An 8,601-nucleotide genomic window follows, 5' to 3' on the forward strand; every position below is an offset into this window, starting at 1 on the left:
AAAAAAAAAAGGTAGATCCCTGGAGCCTCTCTAGTGACACAAGGAGTTAGACTCGGCACTATGAAGCTATCTCCAACCACTGCAGCCACTGCAGCTGAGTTCGATCCCCCACCAGGCAGCTGACCCACAGGGCCACAGCAGAAATATCCTGACCCTCCCACTGCTTCCCCTCTGCAGTATATCTGTACATCTGCCTGTTTTGTTCCCCACTCTGTCACTGGTGAATTCGCTCAGCCCCCTGCACCTCTGGCCTGCACCTCAGTTCTGTATGCATAAATAAATAAATCTTAAAAAAAAAAAGAAAAAAAAAGGGCAATCCCAGTACTTGAAAGCTTGTAAAAAACTATGCAAATTGGGTCTTATCACAGGACCTTACATCACCTCTGGGGGCCCTTTCACAATCCTCATGCCTTCACCAAAAGGCATCCTAGTTGAAGTCAAGGAGTGTTAAGGAGTTTTAAAGAAATAATGACCTTTATCTGCCAAACAGCTCTCTACTCTATGTACTGTACTTGGTTTACAACATAACAGTTTTTTTCCAAATGGTGGAAGTGAATACTGTACATTTATACTGACAATTTGATGAGGTGAAATCTTTTCAATAACCAGTGGACATCAGTAAATACCGTGAGGGCTCTGAGGTTCCGAAAGAGTAGGCAGCAAAAGGACATGGGGTTATAAGAAGTGGAGTGAGGAAAAATAGAAATTTTTAAAAAGGCAAAAGGGAACGTTAGCCTTTAAAAAAAATCAGAATATCAAAGAGGAGGGAAAAATAAAAGCTTTTCTTTCAACCTGACCTTTCTCTAGAGCTTGGTACCTCCTTGTCTGTGCTGTGGACTTTGAGGAGGTGTGAGGTCTGCACTCCTGAAACTGAACCTCTATAGGAAAGACGCTGCACAATTTCCGGGCCCACAAAAGGGCCTGCCCTACTTTGCAGGAGACTTAGTCATTAACTCCAGAAGCCTTTCCTGTTTGCTGCATCCCAGCCACGCTAAGTTCATGTGCAGAAAATGCTACATCATCAGTATTTCCATCCATACATCCTTGCTAGCCTGGGGAGCGAAGCGAGGCTCTCACTGGAACTTGAGTCTGTGACTCCGTAACAATGTTCTAGCTATTTCCTAAAAGGCCAGGGGTAAGGACAGCTCCTGAAGTCCTAAATTCAGCTTTTTATTTTCCACCTTATCTTCTCAGTATCAAAGTCTCAAGTCTTGCGCAGACTATCTCATGGAATTTTCATACACCAATCATCAGCTCTTGCATAAATGAGAAAAGATGTCCCAAAAGAGAGTGAGGATGGCCCAAAGCTCTGATCTTATAGTAAGTGGCACCACAATTAAAGTCCTCAGATTGTTGAGGTGGATCCCGTCTTTTGAGAAAGCACCTAATGCTTTCTGGGCATTTATTGTTAAGATTTAAGACAGCAGCATACGTGATAGTGAAGCCCTCCCCTCTCCACTGAGATGTCTCTGAAGAGCTTATCTGCAATGGCTAGCTCTTTCACAACAAATCCATACAAATTAGAAAGGGACAACCTGGGGACATTTTGGAGAAGGGGTGCTTCCTGAATCTCTCAAAGGGTTATGAACATCAAATACCATTTGTCCAAATCTCTACTTTAAATCCGTTTTTCTTAGACTGCCTGATGCCAATGAGAATGAAACACCCACTTATGGATCTCCCTCCAGCACCTGGCAAGTGCTTCAAGACATGATATGGTAAAATCCTCAGGAAGGAAGATCACCAGCCAAGAAAATGTAACTTCTTCTCGTTAAAAAAGCCAAATAGAGCCCTCCCTGGTGGCACAGCAGGTTAAAGCACAGCACTAAGAAGCTAAAACCACTTCAGCATGAGTTCGATCCCCGCCCCGAGGTGACCCAAATAGCACAGCTGAGTTCTCCTGACCTGCCCTCTGCTCCTCTCAGCAGTATATTTTGACAGTTGGCCTATTCTCTTCCCCACTCTGTCTCTGATGAAGCCTCTCACCACCCCTGCACCTCTGGCCTGTACCCCAGGTCTGTATGCATAAATAAATAAATCTTAAAAAAAAAATAAAGCCAAATAGCCTCCCTATGCTAGATTCCATTCAGCGTTTATCAACTCACAAAATCACAATTCCAGCAGTTTCACTTTCTGCAGTCCTTTTTGGTTGTTTTAGAAAATGTATCCTTGGGCCTGGATTCTTGGTGGGGATGGGCAGAGAGATCCCTCCCCTAGCAATAGCACCTGGAATTGGAGGCTTGTCTAACAGTCCCTGGCTGGTGGCAATGAACATGTCACTTCACCTCTGTGTGCTTCCATTTCCTCATCTGTGAAATGAGTGAGACAGGCCGCATGATCTCGGAGGTGTCTTCCAGCTTCCCACTCAGAGATTCTATTATTTAATAATAAGGGACTATGAGACTATGCTCAAATATCAGAGCAAGGTTTGCCAACTGAACACAATAACTGATTTTGTTTGCAAGCTCAGTGACTTTTTTCCATCAGTGAGAGACGGTTGTGAAAGCGATTCTGTATAAGCAAGCCCCATATTAAGACAATCTGATACAGGAGAAGCTCAACTTACTAAACAGAAAAATTAGAAGGTGATTATTTGCATTACAAAAGAATGCACCACAGGTTTCCTTTAAATAGCTAAATCCCCCATGCATTTAAAATACAATCAGATTTAGCAGAATTCAATCTGCAGGATTTTTTTTCAATGACATAGTTATTGCATAAAAGGACCATACCTTAAAGTAATGAGAAGTCAATTTTATATTATGTATCATATAAAGAAGAGGGAAAGGGGATGAAACCAGTGTGTGTTAAGAACTATCATGGGGCTGGAGCCTCACACATTATCTCATTTCCTTCACAAGATCCACTGGCCCCAATTCAAAATAGGAAGAACCTTAAAACAGATTATATGGCCATGTCGAAAAGCTTAGGTTAGGATTCAAATGCAGTACTGCTGCTGCCATTCTTTCCCTCCCTCCATGCCCAGAGTGCAGAAAGCCATGATGAATACAGAGCAACACCTAATTTGATACTGTGGCCTGAGAGGGTGGCATGCTGGGGTCACAGGACCCCCTGATTCAATCTCATTCCCCCAGAACTGTCTTCGTGGCAATAAACACATCACCAGCCTGGACTGAGTTTGTTTCTAAACTGAAGAAAGCTATCTGCTCATTTCCAGGTTGTGAATTCAAATAATATAATAACATAGTCTATAAACTGCCAAGCATGATTTGAATGTACAGGGATGCTAGTGATCTAACAATCAGTCATGGAGCTCAAATATTTAAAGGTGTGTTGTACTTCGAAAACTATGTTCCCGTCACACTCAGAACCGGTCAGATCTTATAAGTCATGTGTCCAAGGAATCAAAGGAAAGCTGAAAAGGACCCAAAAGGAAAACCCAATTGAAAGTGCAATATCTATGACCTAAAACATCCAAAACTGGGAATATTTGGGGCATCTAATGGATTACTGGTTGACAAGATACTCTTCTGGAGGACCATAGTAAATCTCCCAAAGTTGTAAGAAGGATGCAATGCAGGAGTCCTGCCACTGAGGGTCATCACCAGGAACAGTTAGTCAAGAAAGCACCAAGCCTCTCCTACCTCTGACCGCTTCTGCAAAGCTGCTTCCCGCTCCCCCAGAACTGGATTCCCTCCTGTTCCTAAGTGCTTCTGTCACAATCTTAACACCTGGTTCTCTCATTCCCTCCCCCGCCCTCCTATGGAGTGAGTGGATTCACTGACAGGTATCAAAATCTGAAGAGGCATCACTGTCATCCCCCAAATGGAGCATCGCTTTAATAAGACAATTCCTAGGAGACCCATCATCTCTTTACCAATGAAATGACTCTAACAGTGTTTAAGACTGGCAATGAAGCAAGCCAACACGGTGGGGCTAACAGGAGTCAGACGCCTCCCAGCAGGGACCCTCTCTGCAAGGGTATCGACTGCCACACTGACTAATAAATACATCAGCTCAAGGTCCTTCCCAGTCAGTGGGTGAATTCATCACATCTTGTCAAAACAGCAACTAGAAATGAAAATCAAAGAAAGCACCTTTTTGATTAGGGGAAGAGGAGAGGAAGGGAGGGAGAGATGAAAGAAGAAGGAAAGAGGAAAAAAGCAAGGAAAGAAGGCCCAAGTCTAAGCCTGGCCAACAGAAAAGCCATTTGGGAACAGCGGCACTAAGCCTCTCTGCTCACAGCCTCTCCTGGAGTGCCCGGCCCTCCAAAGCAAACTACATGTTTAGCTCACAACATCCGATCAGGTCCCATCAAGAAAATAGCAACTGTTCCCCCAGACCTTGACAAGTTAGTCACTCAGCAGACATGACAATGCAACCAAGAGTTGGCCTGGTGACCAGCTGGAAGGTAAGCCCAGGCAGCAACATCTTTTGAAAGACACTGGGGCAAAACAGCTCCACCCCATAGCAGCCACCAGAAGAAGGCAAAGAAGCTTGGAAAGAAAAAACATAGTTGCTACCAGTGTGTCCAGAGTTGCCTTCTGCCCAGAAAACAATGGAATGTTGCTATACAGATTGGTGTGTGATGTTGCCAATATGAAAGTCAGAGGCACACACAAATACCAATTAAACAGGAGGTTCCAAACTGCCCAGCCAACTTTGAATACACCACCTCTCCAGACCTCTAGCTTTCTACTGAACTCACTGGATCTCAACTCTTTTTTCTATTCCTGTTGCATTTAGATGTTTTTGGAATTATTCAAGGAGTCGTCTTTAGCAAAGAGAGTGTGCTTGGGCAGAACTAGCAAGCACAAATCAATGGAGCCTAAAGAGCAGTACAGAGCTGTGTTCTCAGCATCTTTCGCTTCATTCCCAGTAAATGCTCTCCTAGAGAATCTCTCCCCAACTCTGTCTCACCACACATCTGATACAAGCAAGAATCCTCCGTCTTTAGCTCAGGAATGGTACCACCTGTAGTTGACTGAAATGGGAAAGTGCATTTTAAATTCTGACTTCATTTTCCCTGATGGATCTGGCTTTTCTCTGCAAATTTATCAAACCTCCTATTTTCAAGACCCAGACAATGAATTCCACACAGCTGATTCTGTCCGCCTACAGAGATCTTTCAAGACATTATTCACAAGCAAATGACCAAGGTAAAGTGGTTTCTGTAGCCATTTGCAATTATTGACAAACAATTTCATAAGGGAAAATGGAAATTACAGTCAAGTGCAATAAGCTGTTTATCCAAGATCTACCTGCTGGTGGCTCTTTTCCTCTTTTTATTTATTTATTTATTTTTCTTTCAAGCAAAATACAAGATATCCTCGGAAAGCAGTTCTCCCGTTTATGGTCTTTCTTGTCGATATCTCCACTGGAAGCCCTGTTTTCCAGTTCTGTCAGTTAACAGGATTGGAAGCTGGTCACCGTAGTGACCGAGATGGTAGTGAATTCTTGGGAGTTGGAGAGACTCCCACGCATCAGATCTGTGGTAAAGGATCACCCCCAAACAGCAGATAGGGCATTCCCTCCCGGGCGGGACTCGCTTCAGACACTGTGGGATTTAGGCTTCTGCGCCTAGTGGGTGGGTCTATTTTCACCCGCACCATCCAGGGAGCACAGACACCCTCTGACCCCAGCTCTGCAATTGGGGCCACTGGGGAACCAATTCTCCAAGGAAGCGTGGGGAGTGCCGTCTTGCGCAGTTGGGTGACTCGCACGCCTCTCTGCATTTCATTTGCACCAAGGCAGCGTGTCAGACAGACGGTTTGATTTTTTGTTTTTGTTTGTGTGTGTTTTTTGGTAATCCTGTTATATTTTTACCAACTGTGCAAACCTCAAGGGTGTCCCGAGCTGTGTGGCTGAGCAGACGGGCTCGATCTAGGTGCCTCCGAGCGTTCTTTATCTCGATCTCCATCTCTACCTCCATTTCAGTCCCCCAAGCCGCTCACCCCACCCCCGCTCCACTCTTCCCCGCGGCACCTTCTTTTCCTTCTCAGTTCCCTTGGCTTTGAACCCCGGCTCCGGCTAGAGTCCAGAGCCTTAGGGGAAGAGCCTGGTTCCTCTTGCCTTTCCCGCGCCAGTCGGGATATTCCGGGGCCGCCCTAAGAGCCCTGGAGCGCCGGGGGATCCAGCCTCCACGCAGCCCGCCCGGGAGCGCCTCCGCCCCCTCCGCACCTGGTCGCCCCGAGAGCCCACGCCCAGCACCCGTCCACCCGAAACTGGAAACTGGGGCCACGCAGTCCGCAGGTGCTTCGAAAGACTGTTGGGTGCATTTCCTTAGCGCTCAACACTCAAGATCCCCAAAACCATCCCTCTTCCCCCTAGCCACATCTAGACACAAAAACTCCAGTGTTTTCCCGAAAGCCACAAAAGGGGGTGGGGGGGTGCAGAAATCCCAAGCTCGCCAGGCTAACTCAGAGAACGCAAACTCAAGACAGATGTGCGCTGGGCGGGTATGCGGGGTCTCCAGAACCTCCAAACCACCCGGCTTCTCCCGCGACTCCCTGCTTCCCTTGATCCTGCTTAGACGCTCATCCAAGCCTCAGGAAGGCGGGGGTTACCCCCCAACTCATCCCGGAAGCCTCTAACTTCGGAATTCCCTCCCGTTAGATTCGCAGAACGAAGGTACCTCGTCATCTCGGCGGGGCAATTCCGGATTCCGCCAGGGCTGGTCCAGGAGGTCACCCAGGGCAGGCAACCCGAGGAGGAACGCTTTAAAATCCTGCCGCCACAAGCACCCTAGGCGCGCCTGCCCCTTTCCAGTCACCCTTCAGTCTCCCATTCGCCGGCTAAACTTTTAAGGGATCACATCTCCAAGCCTTGGGAGTTCCGAGCTAAGCCTCCCTCTTATCTGAACCTCTTCACTGAAATGTAATCATGGGAAGACAAGAGGGGTGGCTGCCTTGTTCTCTGCAACGTAAAATCAACAGACACCCAATCAAGCTCCAATGCCCGGCCAGCCCCTCGCCCCCTGGTGCCCACTCTCCCCTCACCCCCCATTCCTGCCACCTCCACCAGCCAGTTCTCTCCCAGACTCCGGGCGTGCAAGGCCATCAATTGTGCCCAGGAAAAGCAAATCACTAAAGTGATTTGAGAAAGAACAGTGCACCTGGCTGTCCGCTGAATGGCTTTAGGGAAGAAAACGGAAAGGGGACTAAAAGAGGGAGAATTCTCCTCTTTTCCAGCAAGCAGGGCGTTTGGAGACAGTTTGGGGTGGGGGCTTTTTTTTTTCCAGTGGTTGGGCACTTGCTTTCCTCTTTTCCTCTTTCCGCTGCTAGGCGAGTCTTACCCTGCTCCCCGCAGAGGGCGCGGTGAGGAAGCCCGCGGGGGGCCCGCAGCTCCATGTCAGCGCCGCCGCCGCTGCCGCGCCAGGCGAGCACCGCGGCCGCACTTGTGGCTGGTCTCGGGGCTGAGGGGGCTGAGCTGGCCCAGCCGGCGCCAAGTCTCTTCCATGTGAATAACAAATACTCCCACCGGCCGCGGCGATTGGTCTGCGCCCGGCGCCTCCCGATCCTCCGCCCGCGGCCATTCACCCCGCGCGGCGCGGGGAACCGCGGCCGGGTTCGCGCCCGGGATCGCCAATCGCTTCGCGCCAACGAGTCACCTCGCGAAGCAAGAGGAGGAAGCCCCGAGGGGCGGGAGCCCCTGGATTTCGGAGTCACCGCGCAGCCTGGCGCGGGCGGGTAGAGGAACCCCGGGCTGGCGGGTTCCCCTCCACGCTACATCACCTTGGCTGGCTGAGCAGCGACGCGGAGATCAGAAATGTCAATAGTTCTGATTTTAAAAATCACCCCCATCCGCCCCGCCCCCGACAAAAAGGGAGGACCCAAGGGTGGGGGAGGGGAGCGGTGGGGAGCTGAGGAAGAGGCGCAGGCGGATAAAGAAGGGATAAGGATGGGAAGATGCTGAGCAGCTCCGACTGCTTGTCGAGCTCGGGACCCCCACGGGAAGGCGCCACACGACGGCCACGCGGGGCACGCAGCCGGACCGCGAGGCTGGGGTCCTCATCGTGAGCACAGTTCCGAAGGGGGTCACTGATAAGAATACACGGTCCATGGCAAGTGTCCGGTCACGCGCTGGGGGTCCGTGAGGCCACGCGGTTCCCCCCGCAAAGTTTGCCTCGCGCCGCGCTTTGAGGCCATTTGTGCTGCCCCGCAGCTGGGGCGTCTGTGCCCCACTCCCCACCTGGAAGGTGTCGGGGGTGCCTTCCACCCAAGAGGTGGGGGGTGGCCATAAGATGGTGCATTCGTCTGCCCTATACACAGCATGGGGCTCAGGAGGTCGCGGCGACCACCATTGTATAAAGCTGACCAAGGAGCCGCAGACCTGGGGCTAGAAACTCCAGAGGACCCGCGCCGCCGGCTCCAGGGCTTCTGCGGGGAAACCTCGGGATTCCCTTTGGCGCCAACCCGCTGGGCTCTACGTGCACGGTCCAGCGAGCGGCCCTCCCTACGCGCTGTCACCCAGACACCCGCACCTGCCGGAGAGAGAGGGAACCCCTGGCCACCGCGCGCCGAGGCCGGCGGCTGGCCGCGCTGTGTGTTGGTGAGAAAGTTCCATCTAGAGGCGGCCGCTCGCAACTGCAGCGGGCGCGCCAGACATGACCCACAGTCCCGGGGCCCCGCGGGAGCCGCC

The 8,601-nt window shown here is 50.3% G+C and overlaps 1 protein-coding gene across 3 annotated transcripts in view; it reads right to left on the bottom strand.

Annotated features, from left to right (window-relative positions):
- The window catches only part of GRM8 (glutamate receptor, metabotropic 8), a 697,091-nt gene extending 689,687 nt beyond the window's left edge, over nucleotides 1-7,404 (bottom strand). The window contains exon 1 of one of the 3 annotated variants that reach the window (XM_004676994.2): nucleotides 7,256-7,404. The gene's annotated coding sequence lies outside the window, so the exon portion shown is untranslated. Of the gene's footprint in view, nucleotides 1-6,595; nucleotides 6,833-7,255 lie in introns of those variants that run through there. The other 2 variants (XM_004676995.1, XM_012721074.1) reach the window with 2 other exon arrangements.
- Between the last annotated feature and the right edge of the window lie 1,197 nt (nucleotides 7,405-8,601).

The sequence above is a fragment of the Condylura cristata genome, unplaced genomic scaffold (genome assembly GCF_000260355.1).
Source record: "Condylura cristata isolate star-nosed mole 26May11 unplaced genomic scaffold, ConCri1.0 scaffold00005, whole genome shotgun sequence".
Lineage (NCBI taxonomy): Eukaryota > Metazoa > Chordata > Mammalia > Eulipotyphla > Talpidae > Condylura > Condylura cristata.